We start from the raw sequence: 19803 nt of genomic DNA, 5'->3' as shown, positions 1-19803 counted from the left end.
CACCTGGTTTCTCCGACCAAACAGAAACCAGACAGGAGCTAAGAGTAAGATTTATCAAGGAATGTATGCTTTCAATTTTTTAACCCAAAAGGCTTTAGATGCTTTAGGAGTAGATCCTTCTGACAGGAACATCAAATATCCCTAGTTTTTGAATGTATCAGACACATATAGTCACACTGCCCCATTATTCATCCAGAAACCTTACTACTTTGTTCTTCATTCAAAAAGTATGTTAGTTTATGATAGATATCAGTATCAAGAATTTTAATGGACAGAATTTCTCTCCAACTGCCTACTGTACATAAAAAGCAAAAGGCAACATATACAGAATATTCAGTGATGCATACTCTTACTGAAGCCTTAGGTGTTTACTTTCATCTTCTCTCTCCCATCCCCAGACCACTTCAATGCATCTCTTGTTACCACGCAGCAGAGGACTGCATGACAAATCACTGTCTAAATATTACTATTCATTAAGCAAAGACAGCTTTATTTTGAAGAGTGGCTTAAAAATTGCACCTTACTATGTGTATAAAACTCCTTAAGTGCCAGATGGTTTCATTTCAGCATTTAAGTTGCTGATCTTCCCATGACACTTGCCAGAAGAAAGTTTGGGACACCTCTTCACATGTTTCTTGAAGTAGCCTCTTGATACTAAGGAAGCTTCTCCAGATGTAACTCAGTAAACATAATACCTTGAAAACCATAAATAAAATAGCCTCAGCTAAGCTCACACCAGGAGACTGTCAGCCTGTAGGAAAGCTTTTTTCCCTCCAGCAAAACTCAACAAATGAGATAGCAGAGAACTGAAGGTACAGGGTGTTGTCCTTACTCTGTCTATACATTGGAATCATCCCAGATGACCTGAGTATGAATTTCTCAGGAAGCAGGTCAAGACATTGGTATTTTTCTTAAAAGCTCCTTTTGTGATTCTAATGTTCAGCCAGGTTGAGAACCAGTGGGCTATGGGGCCCACTGACAGAAGGATCATATTTTCTTCTCAAAGCAAAAAAGCTGCACATGTGTACTGTTTTTACAAAGACAGTTATAGATAAGCAAAATGAGGAGGAAAAAAATCGATGTGCAATTTTGATTTCTAGAGATGGCAGTTATTACAACCCTAGTGTATTTTTTTCCATAATCTTTACTTTGCATGCCTGTATGAAAATATGTGTGAATACATAAACACCGTTTTGTTTCTTGCATTTTTATATTTTTTCATATATCATAAAAATATTTAGATCATGATTTCAGAGGCAAAATGGCTGATAATGTAGGGAAGAAAATGTTAGTGCAGTTTAGACTTTATTTTCATAATACCTAACTCCAAAGGTCTAGTCCATCATTAGAATGACCTTATCAGCAGGAAAGCATTAGCTGACTTATTTCCTCTGTCTCTCCTTCCCTCTCACTCCCTTCCTCCTTTCTTCCCACCCTTCTTTTTTTTTTAAGGGTTGTTGTTTTTTCCTTTTTTTTAAACTGTTGGCCATATCGTGGGGCATGTGGGATCTTTGTTCCTGAACCAGGATTGAATCTGGGCTCTGTGCATTAGAAGCACAGTCTTAACCACTGGACCTCCAAGGAAGTCCCCCCTCCTTCCTTCTTTCCTTCCTTCCTTTTCTCCTTCCCTCCCCTTCTCTCTTCCTTCCTTCCTCATGTCTTTTTGTTTTTGAGAAAGTTGTATCACTTCATGAGAAATAGATGGGGAAACAGTGGAAACAGTGTCAGACTATTTTTTCGGGCTCCAAAATCACTGCAGATGGTGATTGCAGCCATGAAATTAAAAGACGCTTACTCCTTGGAAGGAAAGTTATGACTAAACTAAATGGCATATTCAAAAGCAGAGACATTACTTTGCCAACAAAGGTCCATCTAGTCAAGGCTATGGTTTTTCCAGTGGTCATGTATGGATGTGAGAGTTGGACTGTGAAGAAAGCTGAGCACCGAAGAATTGATGCTTTTGAACTGTGGTGTTGGAGAAGACTCTTGAGAGTCCCTTGGACTGCAAGGAGATCCAACCAGTCCATCCTAAAGGAGATCAGTCTTGAGTATTCTTTGGAAGGAATGATGCTGAAGCTGAAACTCCAATACTTTGGCCATCTGATGCGAAGAGTTGACTCATTGGAAAAGACTTTGAAGCTGGGAGGGATTGGGGGCAGGAGGAGAAGGGGACGACAGAGGATGAAATGGCTGGATGGCATCACTGACTCGATGGACGTGAGTTTGAGTGAACTCCGGGAGTTGGTGATGGACAGGGAGGCCTGGCGTACTGCGACTCATGGGGTCGCAAAGAGTCGGACACGACTGAGTGACTGAACTGAACTGAATGTATAAAAAAGATTGAATGTGGAGACAGTGGAGCCTTCCTACTTTGCTGGTGGAAATGTAAAATGGTACTGCCTCTTTGGGAAAAAATTTGGCATTTCCTAAAATAAACAAAGAATTACCATATGATGCAGTGATTCTACTAAGTATTTACCCCCCCAAATTAACAAACACTCTGACAAAAACTTGTATACAAATATTCAAAGCAGCATTTCTTTTAATAGCCAAAAAGTTTATAACCTAAATGTCCCTCAACTGATGAAATGATAAATAAAATTTGATATTTCATAACATGCAATTTCTTATAAAATGAAATTAACTACTGAACATGCTACAATATGCTAAGTGATGAAAAGCAATCACAAAAGCCCATATATTGCATGATTACATTCATATAAAATGTTCAGAATAGGCAAATTTATAGAGACAGAAAGTTGACTGGTGGTTCAGTTCAGTTTATGTGAACTGAATGTGGAGGTGGGTGGTATAGAGGAGAATGCTAGTGAGTACAGGGTTTCTTTTAGTGATGATGAAAATATTCTAAAACTAGATTGTGGTTATGGGTGAACAATGCTGTGAATATGCTAAAAAAAATTGCCACTGTAATTTGGACTGTAGCCTGCCAGCCTCCTCTGTCCATGGGATTCTCCAGGCAAGAATACTGGAGTGGGTTGCCATGTCCTCCTCTAGGGGATCTTCCTGATCAGGGATTGAACTCACGTCTCTGGTGGCTCAGGGTAAAGAATCTGCCTGCCAATGTTGTTCCGATAAAAGTCCTCATTGAAAAATTTCATTCCTGTGATTTATCTTCCTGAAAAATATAGGATCACAATATTTTGGTTGGCAACGGGTTGGGAGGTGTGAAAGAGGAAGTTGGGGCTGGTGAGAGTTGTGGGGAATTATAAAATAGAATAGCATTTTGTACTGATAAGAAGGGACATAACAGCAAATGCCTACTTCTTTCCTGAGTGCATGTTGTGGTCAACTTGATTGAAGACAGGTTTAGAGTCAGCTTGAGCTGCAGGGTTTCAATAAGTTGGTCAAACTCAGTTGTTGAAATTTCATTAGAACACTTGGAAATAGCAATTTCAGGAGTTTGAGGGATTTTCCTCTGCCCCTTTGCATTCAAGTGGTAAAAAATAATGCAAAAATTTCAGGCCAATCATAGGCTGCTTGAGTATGTATAATAAGGAGCCTGCTGCTGCTGCTGCTGCTGCTAAGTCCCTTCAGTCGTGTCCGACTCTGTGCGACTCCATAGACGGCAGCCCACCAGGCTCCCCAATCCCTGGGATTCTCCAGGCAAGAGTACTGGAGTCGGGTGCCATTTCTTTCTCTGAATAAGGAGTCTACCACCAGCTAATCTCCCAGGGCATACATCCCAGAATTGGTGGGTGCATTCCCTTAAAGTACCGTCACAAACCTCATAAACGGAGGGCAAAGGGTGCGTTAATTTTGACAAAAAACCTGAAAGCATTTCCCATTATATATTTGAAGTGATTTAAGAGAAACTGTGAGAAGAAAAGGCAATTTTAAAGAAGTTGTATAGTTAGTACTAACATAAAGGGGGCCTCAAAGTTATATTCATGGTCCATTCAAGAAGAGTCTTCTGTTTAGAAAATGAGTGATATGGAAAATAAATAGTTTATTATAAATGACATCTATAACATAAACTATTATTGTCTCTCAGAGATGTATGCCCCTAACTCAAGCTATGTTCACTATTTTTTTAAAACAAATGGCCAAGAAATGGCTAGTCCTTATTAAAATGCAATCCCCCAAAATTAGTGGTCTTCAAACTAGAATTGATTCTACTTTTTAGAGCAGTTTTGGTTTACAGAAAACTTGAGCAAAAAGTCAGAATTTGCATCTACCTTCTCTCCCTGCCTCCTACTCTGTATACAGTTTTCCCTATTATTAACAGCTTTCACAACAGCAATACATTTGTTATAAATTCATGAACCAATACATTATTACTAATGAAAAGTCATGATTTACACTAGGCTTCATTCTTTGTGTTGTTTCTGTGGATTTTTAAAAATGCATAATATTAATATTCACCATTGCAGTATTACATAATAGCTGCATTGCACTAATAATCTAATCTATGTATTGTACATCAATCCTGAAAGATGATGCTGTGAAAGTGCTGCACTCAATATGTCAGCAAATTTGGAAAACACAGCAGTGGACACAGGACTGGAAAAGGTCAGTTTTCATTCCAATCCCAAGGAAAGGCAATGCCAAAGACTACTCAAATTACTGCATAATTGCACTCAGCTCACATGCTAGTAAAGTAATGTTCAAAAATCTCCAAGCCAGGCTTCAGAAATACATGAATTGGGAACTTCCAGATGTTCAAGCTGGTTTTAGAAAAGGCAGAGGAACCAGAGATCAAATTGCCAACATCTGCTGGATCATGGAAAAAGCAAGAAAGTTCCAGAAAAACATCTACTTCTGCTTTATTGACTGTGCTAAAGCCTTTGACTGTGTGGATCACAATAAACTGTGGAAAATTCTGAAAGAGATGGGAATACCAGACCACCTGACCTGCCTCTTGAGAAACCTATATGCAGGTCAGGAAGCAACAGTTAGAACTGGACATGGAACAACAGACTGGTTCCAAATAGGAAAAGGAGTATGTAAAGGCTGTATATTTTCACTCTACTTATTTATATGCAGTACTTATATGCAGTACATCATGAGAAACACTGGACTGGATGAAGCACAAGCTGGAATCAAGATTGCCAGGAGAAATATCAATAATCTCAGATATGCAGATGACACCACCCTTATGGTGAAAGTGAAGAGGAACTAAAAAGCCTCTTGATAAAAGTGAAAGAGGAGAGTGAAAAAGTTGGCTTAGAGCTCAACATTCAGAAAATGAAGATCATGGCATCTGGTCCCATCACTTCATAGGAATACATGGGGAAAGAGTGGAAACAGTGTCAGACTTTATTTTTTGGGGCTTCAAAATCACTGCAGATGGTGATTGCAGCCACGAAATTAAAAGATGCTTACTCCTTGGAAAGAAAGTTATGACCAACCTAGATAGCATATTAAAAAGCAGAGACATTAATTTGTCAACAAAGGTCCATCTAGTAAAGGCTATGGTTTTTCCAGTGGTCATGTATAGATGTGAAATTTGGACTGTGAAGAAGGCTGAGCACCGAAGAATTGATGCTTTTGAACTGTGGAGTTGGAGGAGACTCTTGAGAGTCCCTTGGACTGCAAGGAGATCCAAATAGTCCATTCTAAGGTGATCAGCCCTGGGATTTCTTTGGAAGGAATGATGCTGAAGCAAAACTCCAGTACTTTGGCCACCTCATGCAAAGAACTGACTCATTGGAAAAGACTCTGATGCTGGGAGGGATTGGGGGCAGGAGGAGAAGGGGACGACAGAGGATGAGATGGCTGGATGGCATCACGAACTCGATGGACATGAGTTTGAGTGAACTCTGGGAGCTGGTTATGGACAGGGAGGCCTGGCGTGCTGCAATTCATGGGGTTGCAAAGAGTTGAACACGACTGAGCGACTGAACTGAACTGAACTGAACTCACATCCATACATGACTACTGGAAAAACCATAGCCTTGGCTAGGCGGACCTTTGTTGGCAAAGTAATGTCTCTGCTTTTGAATATGCTATCTAGGTTGGTTATAACTTTCTTTCCAAGGAGTAAGCATCTTTTAATTTCTTGGCTGCAATCTCCATCTGCAGTAATTTTGGAGCCCCAAAAAATAAAGTCTGACACTGTTTCCACTGTTTCCCCATCTATTTCCCATGAGGTGATGGGACAGGAGGCCATGATCTTCGTTTTCTGAATGTTGAGCTCTAAGCCAACTTTTTCACTCTCCTCTTTCATTTTCATCAAGAGGCTTTTGAGTTCCTCTTCACTTTCTGCCATAAGGGTAGTGTCATCTGCATATCTGAGGTTATTGATACTTCTCCTGGCAATCTTGATTTCAGCTTGTGCTTCATCCAGTCCAGAGTTTCTCATGATGTACTCTGCATATAAGTTAAATAAGCTGAGTGATAATATACAGCCTTGATGGACTCGTTTACCAGTTTGAACCCAGTCTGTTGTTCCATGTCCAGTTCTAACTGTTGCTTCCTGACCTGCATATAGGTTTCTCAAGAGGCAGGTCAGGTGGTCTGGTATTCCCATTTCTTTCAGAATTTTCCACAGTTTATTGTGATCCACACAGTCAAAGACTTTGGCATAGTTAATAAAGCAGAAATAGATATTTTTCTGGAACTCTCTTGCTTTTTCCATGATCCAGCAGATGTTGGCAATTTGATCTCTGGTTCCTCTGCCTTTTCTAAAACCAGTTTTAACATCTAGAAGTTTCCAGTTCACGTGTTGCTGAAGCCTTGCTTGGAGAATTTTGAGCATTATTTTACTAGGGTATGAGATGAGTGCAATTGTGCAGTATTTTGAGTATTTTTTGGCATTGCCTTTCTTTGGGATTGAAATGAAAACTCACCTTTCTAGTCTTGTGTCCACTGCTGAGTTTTCAAATTTGCTGACATATTGAGTGCAGCACTTTCACAGCATCATCTTTCAGGATTTGAAATAGCTCAACTGGAATTCCATCACCTCCACTAGCTTTATTTGTAGTGATGCTTCCTAACACCCATTCAACTTAACATTCCAGGATGTCTGGCTCTACGTGAGTGATCACACCATCGTGGTTATCAGGGTCGTGAAGATCTTTTTTGTATCAGATCAGATCAGTCGTTCAGTCATGTCCGACTCCTTGTGACCCCATGAATCGCAGCATGCCAGGCCTCCCTGTCCATCACCAACTCCTGGAGTTCACTCAGACTCACGTCCATCGAGTCAGTGATGCCATCCAGCCATCTCATCCTCTGTCGTCCCCTTCTCCTCCTGCCCCCAATCCCTCCCAGCATCGGAGTCTTTTCCAATGAGTCAACTCTTCGCATGAGATGGCCAAAGTACTGGAGTTTCAGCTTTAGCATCATTCCTTCCAAAGAAATCCCAGGGCTGATCTCCTTCAGAATGGACTGGTTGGATCTCCTTGCAGTCCAAGGGACTCTCAAGAGTCTCCTCCAACTCCACAGTTCAAAAGCATCAATTCTTTGGCACTCAGCCCTCTTCACAGTCCAACTCTCACATCCATACATGACCACAGGAAAAACCATAGCCTTGATTAGACGAACGTATTCTTGCCACTTCTTAATATCTTCTGCTTCTGTTTGGTCCATACCATTTCTGTCCTTTATCGAGCCCATCTTTGCATGAAATGTTTCTTTGGTATCTCTAATTTTCTGGACGAGATCTCTAGTCTTTCCCATTCTGTTGTTTTCCTCTATTTCTTTACACTAATCACTGAGGAAGACTTTTTTTAAAAATCTCTCTTGCTATTTTTGGAACGCTGCATTCAAATGGGTATATCTTTCCTTTTCTCCTTTGCTTTTCACTTCTATTCTTTTCACAGCTATTTGTAAGGCCTCCTCAGACAGCCATTTTGCCTTTTTGCATTTCTTTTTCTTGGGGATGGTCTTGATCCCTGTCCTCTGTACAATGTCACAAACCACCGTCCATAGTTCATCAGGCACTATCATCTCTAATCCCTTAAATCTGTTTCCCACTTCCACTGTATAATGATAAGGGATTTGATTTAGGTCATACCTGAATGGTCGTGTGGTTTTCCCTACTTTCTTCAATTTAAGTCTGAATTTGACAACAAGGAGGTCATGATCTGAGCCACGGTTAGCTCCTAGTCTTGTTTTTGCTGACTGTATAGAGCTTCTCCATCTTTGGCTGCAAAGAATACAATCAATCCGATTTCAGTGTTGACCATATGGTGATGTCCATTATAGAGTCTTCTCTTGTGTTGTAGGAAGGGGGTGTTTGCTGTGTCCAGTGTGTTCTCTTGGCAAAACTCTATTAGCCTTTGCCTGGCTTCATTCTGTACTCCATGGCCAAATTTGCCTGTTACTCAGGAGTTTCTTGACTTCCTACTTTTGCATTCCACTCCCCTATAATGAAAAGGACATTTTTTTTGGGTCTTTGTTCTAGCAGGTCTTGTAGATCTTCATAGAATTGTTCAACTGCAGCTTCTTCAGCGTTACTGGTCGGGGCATAGACTTGGATTACTGTGATATTGAATGGTTTGCCTTGGAAATGAACAGAGATCATTCTGTCGTTTTTGAGATTGCATCCAGGTACTGCATTTCAGATTCTTTTGTTGACTATGATGGCTACTCCATTTCTTCTAAGAGATTCCTGCCCACAATAGTAGATATAATGGTTATCTGAGTTAAATTCACCCGTTCCAGTCCATTTTAGTTAGCTGCTTCCTAAAATGTCGATGTTCACTCTTGCCATCTCCTGTTTGATCCCTTCCAATTTGCCTTGATTCATAGACCTAAGATTCCAGGTTCCTATGCAGTATTGCTCTTTACAGCATCGGACCTTGCTTCCATCACCAGTCATATCCACAGCTGGGTGTTGTTTTTGCTCTGGCTCCATCTCTTCATTCTTTCTGGAGTTATTTCTCCACTGATCTCCAGTAGCATATTGGGCACCTACTGACCTGGGAAGTTCATCTTTCTGTGTCCTATCTTTTTGTCTTTTCATACTGTTCATGAGGTTCTCAAGGAAAGAATACCGAAGTGGTTTGCCATTCCCTTCTCCAGTGGACCACATTTAGTCAGAACTCTCCATCATGACCCATCCGTCTTGGGTGGCCTTACATGGCATGGCTCATAGTTTCATTGAGTTAGACAAGGCTATGGTCCATGTGATCAGATTGGTTAGTTTTCTGTGATTGTGGTTTTCAGTCTGTCTGTCCTCTTTTGCAGAAGGATAAGAGGCTTATTGAAGCTTCTTTATGGGAGAGACTGACTGAGGGGGAAACTGGGTCTTATTCTGAAGGGCCATTCTCAGTAAATCTTTAATCCAATTTTCTGTTGATGGGTGGTGCTGTGTTCCCTCCCTGCAATTTACCTGGGGCCAATCTATGGAGGCTCAGGCGGTAAAGCGTCTGTCTACAATGAGGGAGACTGGGGATCGATCCCTCGGTCGGGAAGATTCCCCTGGAGAAGGAAATGGCAATCCACTCCAGTACTATTGCCTGGAAAATCCCATGGACAGAGGAGCCTGGTAGGCTACAGTCCATGGGGTCGCAAAGAGTTGGACACGACTGAGTGACTTCACAAACGATGTTGGCCAAACTATTGGGCTTCCCTGGTGGCGCAGATGGTAAAGCATCTGCCTGCAATGGAAAATCCCACGGATGGAGGAGCCTGATAGGCTACAGTCCATGGGGTCGCAAAGAGTTGGAAAGGACTGAGAGACTTCACTTTCACTTTCAAACTATGGTGGAGGTAATGAAGATCATGGTGACCTCCTTCAAAAGATCCCATGCATGTACTGCTATACTCAGTGCCCCAAACCCTGCAGGAGGCCAGCACTGACCCACACCTCCACTGGAGACTCCTGGACACTCACAGGCAAGTCTGGTCAGTTTCTTGTGGAGTCACTGCTCCTTTCTCCTGGGCCCTAGGCACAAGGTTCTGTTTGTGCCCTCCAAGAGTCTATTTCCCAGTCCTGTGTAAGTTCTGGCAGCTCTATAGTGGGGTTAGTGATGACCTCTTACAAGAGGGCTTATGCCAAATCCAAGTCTGCTGCACCCAGAGCTCCTGTCCCTGTGGCAGACCACTACTGATCCGTACCTCCACAGGAGACCCAGCGCAGGCAAAAATAATTTAAAAAGTTTCTCCAAATTAATCTTGGAACTTTTAATAAAATATGTCATTCTCATTATAGAGATTATAATGAGTATATCACAGCATATTAAAGTCTTCAATACTATGTAGCAGAAAAAGAAAAAAAAAATGAGATTTTAACCAGTTTGGCTATGGAACCCTTCCCCAATTTATTGGTTTCTTCTGATGGCTGTTACCATCCCATAAAACATCCTTTGGCATAGGATATATTAAAGAACTTTCTCCCCTAAGAAACCAAATTTGAATTTTTTTTTTCCTGAAAATCAGGGCAAATAGAGCAGAACTAATAAACTCTTTACACTTGCTTTATTTGCATGTGTATGTGTGTTGCATGACATATTCTGGGGGAGGTTGGCAAGATTGAGACATCTATAATGGGTAATATAGAAGTCCAAATTCTCCTTTTTCTAGTGTAAAGTATATGTTGTGTCTATACAGAATCAAATATAAAAAGATTAAGTGAATGTTGTGAAACTATGGTGGTAAAAGATGAGTGGATACCACCTGCTAGGTTTGGATTTGCATACTGATTTATATTTGCCTTGAACATCATATTTTACATATTACATATCTTTTGTTTATATTTTACTTTTTCTGGCCTAAGAATTATAGAGGAAAGGGATTTCATTTCATATTTATTTTGCATAGTACATAAGAGCCTAATGTATATAATTTGGTGATAAGAACAGCCTCCAGTAAAATGTAACTGGCATGTTATTTAAGCATTTGTGTTGCAAATAAAATTCAACCTCTGTGCTTTGACATCTATAAAAGTATCGCATTACATCTTGCTATAATAAAACTTCTTTATGTATAAATGTAATAGTCACTGAACCAGTTGCTTTTTGGAATGAGGCCTTTAGAGAAGTTATCATAGATTTAACAAAAACAACCCAAAGAAATGGAAGACACATTTAGCACACCTTATAAAAGACAAGCCACATTTGCAACACTTTAGGAGACAGACACTGATATCAAGATGTTAATCATCCTGGAGCACATTAAAATAAGAAAGCTGTCTTGTGTGAGAAGAAATTAGAACATGTGTTGAAGAGAATCAAACTGGAATAGATGCATTAAATGTGTATTGACTGTGATTTTGAAATATGTAAGAAATTTGAAATTGGTTTATTTATCTTGATGTACACAGTCCTATATATTTTAATGTGACAACAATCCTTAAGTAACTAATAAAATTATTTTATCTATAATAATTTGGATTTATCCTTCACCTTCCACAAGAATAAAAAATGGTATTTTAGCAGTCACACTGTGAATCAGTATAATTCTTCAGAAAAACAATTAGAAAAAAAAGAAAAGTCTAACTGAACTCCCACTTTCCATAAACCTTAAAGTATTAACTGTTATTGTTGCTCAGTCACGTCTGAGTCATGGGGACTCTTTGGGACCCCATGGACTGCAGCACGCCAGGCTTCCCAGTCCTTCATCCATCTCCCAGAGCTTGCCCAAACTCATGTCCATTGAGCTGGTGATGCCATCCAACTATCTCATCCTCTGTCGTCCCCTTCTCCTCCTGCCCTCAATCTTTCTCAGCATCAGGGTCTTTTCCAATGAGTCCACTCTTCGCATCAGGTGGCCAAAGTATTGGAGTTACAGCTTCAGCATCAGTCCTTCCAATGAACATCTAGGACTCATCACCTTTAGGATGGACTGGTTGGATCTCCTTGCAGTCCAAGGGACTCTCAAGAGTCTTCTCCAACACCACAGTTCAAAAGCATCAATTCTTTGGCACTCAGCTTTCTTCACAGCCCAACTCTCACAAACCATATATGACCACTGGAAAAACCATAGCCTTGACTAGATGGACATTTGTTGGCAAAGTAATATCTCTGCTTTTTAATACGCTGTCTAGGTTGGTCATAACTTTCCTTCCAAGGAGTAAGCATCTTTTAATTTCATGGCTGCAATCACCATCTGCAGTGATTTTGGAGCCCCCCAAAATAAAGTCTGACACTGTTTCCACTGTTTCCCCATCTATTTCCCATGAAGTGATGGGACCGGATGCCATGATCTCAGTTTTCTGAATGTTGAGCTTTAAGCCAACTTTTTCACTCTCCTCTTTCACTTTCATCAAGAGGCTCTTTAGTTCCTCTTCACTTTCTGCCATAAGGGTGGTGTCATCTGCATATCTGAGGTTATTGATATTTCTCCCGGCAATCTTGATTCCAGCTTGTGTTTCTTCCAGTCCAGCGTTTCTCATGATGTACTCTGCATAGAAGTTAAATAAGCAGGGTGACAATATACAGCCTTGATGAACTCCTTTTCCTATTTGGAACCAGTCTGTTGTTCCATGTCCAGTTCTAACTGTTGCTTCCTGACCTGCATATAGGTTTCTCAAGAGGCAGGTCAGGTGGTCTGGTATTCCCATCTCTTTCAGAATTTTCCACAGTTTATTGTGATCCACACAGTCAAAGGTTTTGGCATAGTCGATAAAGCAGAAATAGATGTTTTTCTGGAACTCTCTTGCTTTTTCCATGATCCAGCGGATGTTGGCAATTTGATCTCTGGTTCCTCTGCCTTTTCTAAAACCAGCTTAAACATCTGGAAATTCATGGTTCACATATTGCTGAAGCCTGGCTTGGAGAATTTTGAGCATTACTTTACTAGCATGTGAGATGAGTGCAATTGTGCAGGAGTTTGAGTATTCCTTGGCATTGCCTTTCTTTGGGATTGGAATGAAAACTGACCTTTTCCAGTCCTGTGGCCACTGCTGAGTCTTCCAAATTTGCTGAAATATTGAGTGCAACACTTTCACAGCATCATCTTTCAGGATTTGAAATAGCTCAACTGGAATTCCATCATCTCCACCACCTTTGTTTGTAGTGATGCTTCCTAAGGCCTACTTGACTTCACATTCCAGGATATCTGACTCTATGTGAGTGATCACACCATGGTGATTATCTGGGTCATGAAGATCTTTTTTTGTATAGTTCTTCTGTGTATTCTTGCCACCTCTTCTTAATATCTTCTGTTTCTGTTAGGTCCCTACCATTTCTGTCCTTATCGAGCCCATTTTGCATGGAATGTTCCCTTGGTATCTCTAATTTTCTTGAAGAGATCCCTACTCTTTCCCATTCTGTTGTTTTCCTCTATTTCTTTGCATTGATCACATATGAAGGCTTTTTTAAAAATCTCTCCTTGCTATTCTTTGGAACTCTGCAAATTAACGGTTAGAGTGTAATGTAAAGCACATAAAATACATACGCTCTTGGATTAGATTGTGTTTGAATATACTTCTGGCATATTCTAGTTTTTCTATGATTGAGAAATTTATTTAATTTCCTTGAGTCTCAGTTTGTTTATGGATAGGATGTGTCTCAAAACACCTCTCTTGAAAAGCTATAGAATGACTATGCAGTGCCTAGAAAGATCCAAAAGCTACCACTGAAAAAAACATCAAACAAAACAGGTCTCATCTAAGAATCAGGAATCAGAATGGTGTCAGACTTCCCAGTAGCCATACTGAAAGCTAATATAATGTAATAGGCATAAAGAATATAATAGGCATGCAAAATAAAGAGTAAAATTATTTTCAATCAAGAATTTTGTACCTGACCAATATTTCAATCAAGTATGATCACATAATAAAGACATGTTTAAATATTCAAGGTAAAATTTTTCAGTACACTCTTTTCAGGAAATTACTCTTAAATAATTTCCAGAAAACAAGAGAGCTAATTAAGAAGAAAAAGATAAGGCTCAGCAAACCTCCTGCTAACCAGACTACAAGAGAATGATGTACAACCCAGAAATCCATTTCATAATTTTTAATGATAAGTGTAATGTCCATAGGGTCACAAAGTGCAGACATGACTGAAGCAACTTAGTGCACAGCACATAATGATCAAGTGCTCTGGAATACTATTTATCATCTGACCATTGTATTTTTTCCCTAATGGAAAAATCTACATAAGAAACATAATCATAATAATAAAATTGTTGTTTTGAAATTATGAGTCAAAGTGAAGGAAAATATTCTATGATGGCCAACAAACCCATATCCACTGTCAGGATATAATATTGGCTTGGCTGAAAAGTTCATTCACAATATGAAATGCCCAAATGAACTTCTTGGTCAGTCCAGTATATTAAAGAGAGCCTTTGGGGAATTCCCACCCCACCTACGATAGTGGGGAAGATATGTTAGCATTATTATTCAATATATTATCTTCATTCAATTGTCACTCTCTTAAGTCATCCTTTCTATAACTGGAGTATGTCTGTGGGTTTACCTTTTTTGAAAGGTTTGAAAAATGTCCTCAGTCACATATTTACCCTACTTTGCATCTAATTGTTTCTCTTTAGTGTGGCCTACATCTATACTTCAATGGTTATGTATTATTATTCTTTCCTTCAAAGAAAACTTTATGTTCAATTTTTGGGGACATCTCACCATAGCCCTTTATGTACCGACTACATACATATCCTGACAAAGTGAATAAAATCAGCAAGAATCCCAAACAGAATCATCACAAAACAAACCTGTATTTAGGAATTTTTATGGAAACAATTACATTTTCCAGATATATTTTGTAGCAAGGAACAAAAACTAGCTCAAGTAAAGTGCTCATATTATAATGATAGATGTTATAGTATATAAGAAAAAGCTACACAACCAAGTCTCTGAATGAGTGGGGAACTCAGCAGCAAGAGATATTGAATTGTTACTATAGAACTCTACAGTTGTGGGAACCCAGTAATACTACATTCTTGTATTTCACTATTAACATGACTCAGCTACACTTCATGTGACCATCACTTCTCTGTTTCTCAATTCTTTGATTTTAGAACATGTATTTTCTGAAATCTAAATACAAAATGCAAAATGTATACATCTTAAGCAGTCACATCCACCTTTGTAATCACATCCAATACATGCACACACACTCATGCAAACGTGCTAACCATTTAAACTCATCTGGCAAGGAAAAGTAGAACTAAATCTGGTATAATTTCAGAAAAAAGTAATTTTTGATAGCAATATCTTTAAAGTATCAGATTAGAAAGCATTATGTCAAAATACAGGGTCACTCCAATGTCTCTATATAGGATTGTTAAATTTGATCTGTTCTTTAACCACTGATGCTATAACCACTAACCCCAGTCACCTTGACCCTTTGTATCATTAGTCACAGTGAGGACTCTGTTGTAGTGTGAATGGATCAATGCAAATCCACCTCTATTACTGAAATACTATTTCAAGTGGCATGACCTATAGTGGGTAAGGGTTAACACCTTGATTTATAAGGAGTTAATTAAAACCAACATTGAAACCAAGATCAAGAGCTGGAATTGAAACAAGCTAAAAGACAATCTAAAAATGTCGAAAGACTAGAGAACAGAGCAATTGAAAGGGAAAAGCTAGTGTGAAGCAAAAGAGGAAGAAAAAAAGTCAGTTTCCACATAGAGCATGAAGGGAATAGGAAAACAGAGAGAAATGAAATATTGTAGATGTGCTGTGTTTTGAAAAGTTGAGGTAACTTCATATAAAGTTCATATTAAGGGTTCTATTTAAAAAGACAGTGATCTTAATGAGTATTTAGATATTTTCAAGCAAATTACAATGAACACCCTACTCACAGAGGTAGTGTTGAAAATATTTAATACTCTTTATGTCATGGACATTGACCAACAAAAATGGATCTGAACATCAATGTGGATGGAGACTGTAGTGGTCCCCTGCTAGACTAGGCATTGATCCTTTGTTGCTGGATCACAAAGAACTCCACTGAAGCTGGCTAACGTATTGGGTGAGGAACTCTAGGATCTTAGTGTGGCAATCATTTACAGAAGAGTTTTTGTGTTGTAACAACTAGCATAGCTATAACATTGTCCACTGGTTGAATGTAAATTCTGCTTACACATAAATTTTAACATGCACATAAGTCTATCTGTTGTCTAAATTGCTAAAATGCAATTGCTAGATCAATGGAAATTTATGTTCAGATAAATAATGCCAACTGCCTTTCAAAAAAAGTACTGTAACATTCTCTGTCTAAAAAAACTTCATCAACAATATCATTTTTCCATCTTCGTCTGTGTGCACATGGAAGTTTTAATACTTAGTATTATCAAACTGTAATCATTGCTTATTACCTATTTATAGATATTTGTACCACTCTCCTTTATTTTGCAGTTTTAAAAATTATGGGTGAGGTTCAGTGTCTTCTCATAGGTTTATATGATTAGTGTTTTATTTTCTGAGGCCAGCCACTTTGAGTCTTTTTCTATTTAGTTTTTATTTGTTTTTTTATGAACCTTCAAATTATGAATTTAAAATATATATATTAAATAAATTAGTCCTTTTTCAACTATATTTGTCATGCTCATTTTTTCCAGTTTGTATCTTTTGGCTTTATGGATGTATTTAAATACAAAGAAAACTCTCATTTCTATGTAGTCAAAATTATCAGTCTTTTCCTTCTGAATTCTGGGTCTCGTGTCACTTTTTAAAAGCCTTTCCTATTTCAATTTTATTAAAAACAGTCATCTGAGTTTTTTACTTTTATGGTTTTAGTTTAAATATTTTTGATTCATCTGGAATTTATTTTAGTGTAATGAGTGTGGTAGGAATCTAGCTTAATTATTTTCCAAATGGCTAGCCAGTCATCTCGACACCATTTATTGACTATTTAGTCTTTCTTCTACAAATTATGCTAAATTCTCAAATGTACTTGCATCTATCTTTAGTGTCTGATCTGTTCCACTGATCTTTTCATTCCTATTCTAGTATCATACTATTTTAATTACTTTAAGTTTATGTTTTAATATTTAACAGGGATGTCTCACTTCGTTACTCTTTTCTCTCAAATTTTTCTCAATAATTTGATGCATCCAATCAATCATCTGCCATGAAAATTTTTGAATTACTTCTTTACATTTCACAAAATCATCCTATAATTAGAATCAAAGTGGATTTATAAATTAACTTAGATATTTGATATAACTACAATAATGAACCTTTCTGTGAAAGAAAATGTTATGTCTTCTTATATATTGACATCTTCAATAGAACTTTAATTTTTCTTTGTCTTTTTAATAAAACTTGTTGTTAGATTTTTTATTATTAATTTCTATTGTAAATTGTATCTTTTCTTTCTCTATAATCTCCAGCTAATTTTTGGTGTGCTAGGAAAGTTAATGATTTCTTTGTTTTATTAACTAGTACATTTAGGGAATTTTAATTGTTTCTCATTATTTTAACTTGCTTTTACTGGGTTTTCTAGATAAACAGTACCTACTTGCAAATACTGCCTCCTCTCTTACAATATTTTTACATATATATTTACTATATATTTAATATTCTCATCTAATTTCATTTTTTTAAATAGAAAAAACATTCAAGTAATAAGAAAGAGATGGGAATTTCTCCAGGGACAAAGACTATATCAAGATCCTTGGATAAAATGAAATACTAAGAATAACAAAGCTACTTTTGTATATAGTCTTTACTATGGGAATCATTCTTAGTCATATTTTCGAGCTCAATACACACCACCTGTCCTATAATTGCTCTAATAATTTTAAAATAAAAACACTGATAGCTGTGGACAGCTATAAATAACCAAAATGGAAGTCATTCACACCATACTTTCAAAATGCACTTGTTTAGCTTTACTTTGCCAATAATTTAAACCATATGGAAAGAGCAAATTCTCCTGCACAAACACATTCTACAAGTGGCATGCTCAATCAATGATAGCATTTGACAAGTTCTTACTAGTTTATTTCTTTTCAGAGACAGAAAAGCCAGTTGTTACAATCAGTGTAAAGTGAAAAAACGTGTACCTTAATAATCTAGGAGGGTTTTTTTTTTTTGCCTGTGTTAAATCATGTTTATACAACAGTAGCTTTGCTGGACAGGCTGCCATATATCCACTCCTATTTCCTTTGCTCCTGTTCCAGAAGCTGAAGGGTCAATGGTAGAGTGGTGCCTAGTGAACACCACTTGCTTATGAGGTTGACAACTTTTTGAAGCATGAAGTTGAAGACTTTGATGGACTTCCAGATGTTCCAATTCCTTGAAGATCAACTTGAGAAACCAAAAACTGAGCTTCATTCCATCTATAAGATACTAAATCAGGTTTCTCAGCTGAGATGCTGTAGGGCAGCTATAGGAACAAGACATGAATAGGAGTAATACACAGAAACTAATTACTTAATCCGTTTCCACCCCCCCCCCCCCACCTTCTGCAATAGTGAGGGGAGAGGAAGTGAAAGTACATTCAGATTCAAATAGAACATTCTCTTCTCTTTTGCATGAGATAAAAAGTAACCCCTCTGGTGTGCTTACGTATATCATGGCCCTTTCCCTCCATATCGAATACTGGGGCCTCTAGCATAAGCAGAGAGATAGGTTAAGAGGATAAAAGTGATGCATATTGGAGGTTAAATAAAACCAAATAATGACTGCTTGAAGATTCAGTTCAGTTCAGTCGCTCAGTTGTGTCCGACTGTTTGTGACCCCATGAATAGCAGCACGCCAGGCCTCCCTGTCCATCACCATCTCCTGGAGTTCACTCAGACTCATGTACATCGAGTTGGTGATGCCATCCAGCCATCTCATCTTCTGTCGTCCCCTTCTCCTCCTGCCCCCAATCCCTCCCAGCATCAGAGTCTTTTCCAATGAGTCAACTCTTTGCATGAGGTGGCCAAAGTACTTGAGTTTCAGCTTTAGCATCATTCCTTCCAAAGAAATCCCAGGGCTGATCTCCTTCAGAATGGACTGGTTGGATCTCCTTGCAGTCCAAGGGACTCTCAGGAGTCTTCTCCAACACCACAGTTCAAAAGCATCAATTCTTCGGCGCTCAGCCTTCTTCACAGTCCAACTCTCACATCCATACATGACCACTGGAAAAACCATAGCCTTGACTAGACGAACCTTTGTTGACAAAGTAATGTCTCTGCTTTTGAATATGCGATCTAGGTTGGTCATAACTTTCCTTCCAAGGAGTAAGTGTCTTTTAATTTCATGGCTGCAGTCACCATCTGCAGTGATTTTGGAGCCCCCCAAAATAAAGTCTGACACTGTTTCCACTGTTTCCCCATCTATTTCCCATGAAGTGATGGGACCGGATGCCATGATCTCAGTTTTCTGAATGTTGAGCTTTAAGCCAACTTTTTCACTCTCCTCTTTCACTTTCATCAAGAGGCTTTTGAGTTCCTCTTCACTTTCTGCCATAAGGGTGGTGTCATCTGCATATATGAGGTGATTGATATTTCTCCCGGCAATCTTGATTCCAGCTTGTGTTTCTTCCAGTCCAGCGTTTCTCATGATGTACTCTGCATATAAGTTAAATAAGCAGGGTGACAATATACAGCCTTGATGAACTCCTTTTCCTATTTGGAACCAGTCTGTTGTTCCATGTCCAGTTCTAACTGTTGCTTCCTGACCTGCATATAGGTTTCTCAAGAGGCAGGTCAGGTGGTCTGGTATTCCCATCTCTTTCAGAATTTTCCACAGTTTATTGTGATCCACACAGTCAAAGGTTTTGGCATAGTCAATAAAGCAGAAATAGATGCTTTTCTGGAACTCTCTTGCTTTTTCCATGATCCAGCGGATGTTGGCAATTTGATCTCTGGTTCCTCTGCCTTTTCTAAAACCAGCTTAAACATCTGGAAATTCATGGTTCACATATTGCTGAAGCCTGGCTTGGAGAATTTTGAGCATTACTTTACTAGCGTGTGAAATGAGTGCAATTG

The 19803-nt window shown here is 38.6% G+C and overlaps 1 long non-coding RNA gene across 2 annotated transcripts in view; it reads right to left on the bottom strand.

Moving 5' to 3' along the window:
* The window catches only part of LOC129626955 (uncharacterized), a 129294-nt gene that overhangs the window by 45860 nt on the left and 63631 nt on the right, over window positions 1–19803 (bottom strand). Inside the window, exon 2 of one of the 2 annotated variants that reach the window (XR_008702331.1) lies at window positions 17690–18212. The exons of the other annotated variant lie outside the window; for it this stretch is intronic. This is a non-coding gene — a long non-coding RNA (uncharacterized LOC129626955). Of the gene's footprint in view, window positions 1–17689; window positions 18213–19803 lie in introns of those variants that run through there. 2 annotated transcript variants of the gene reach the window in all.

This window comes from Bubalus kerabau, chromosome 14 (assembly GCF_029407905.1).
Source record: "Bubalus kerabau isolate K-KA32 ecotype Philippines breed swamp buffalo chromosome 14, PCC_UOA_SB_1v2, whole genome shotgun sequence".
Lineage (NCBI taxonomy): Eukaryota > Metazoa > Chordata > Mammalia > Artiodactyla > Bovidae > Bubalus > Bubalus kerabau.
The sequence above is the reverse complement of the archived record's forward strand: the minus strand, read 5'-3'. Positions and strand labels throughout refer to the sequence as shown.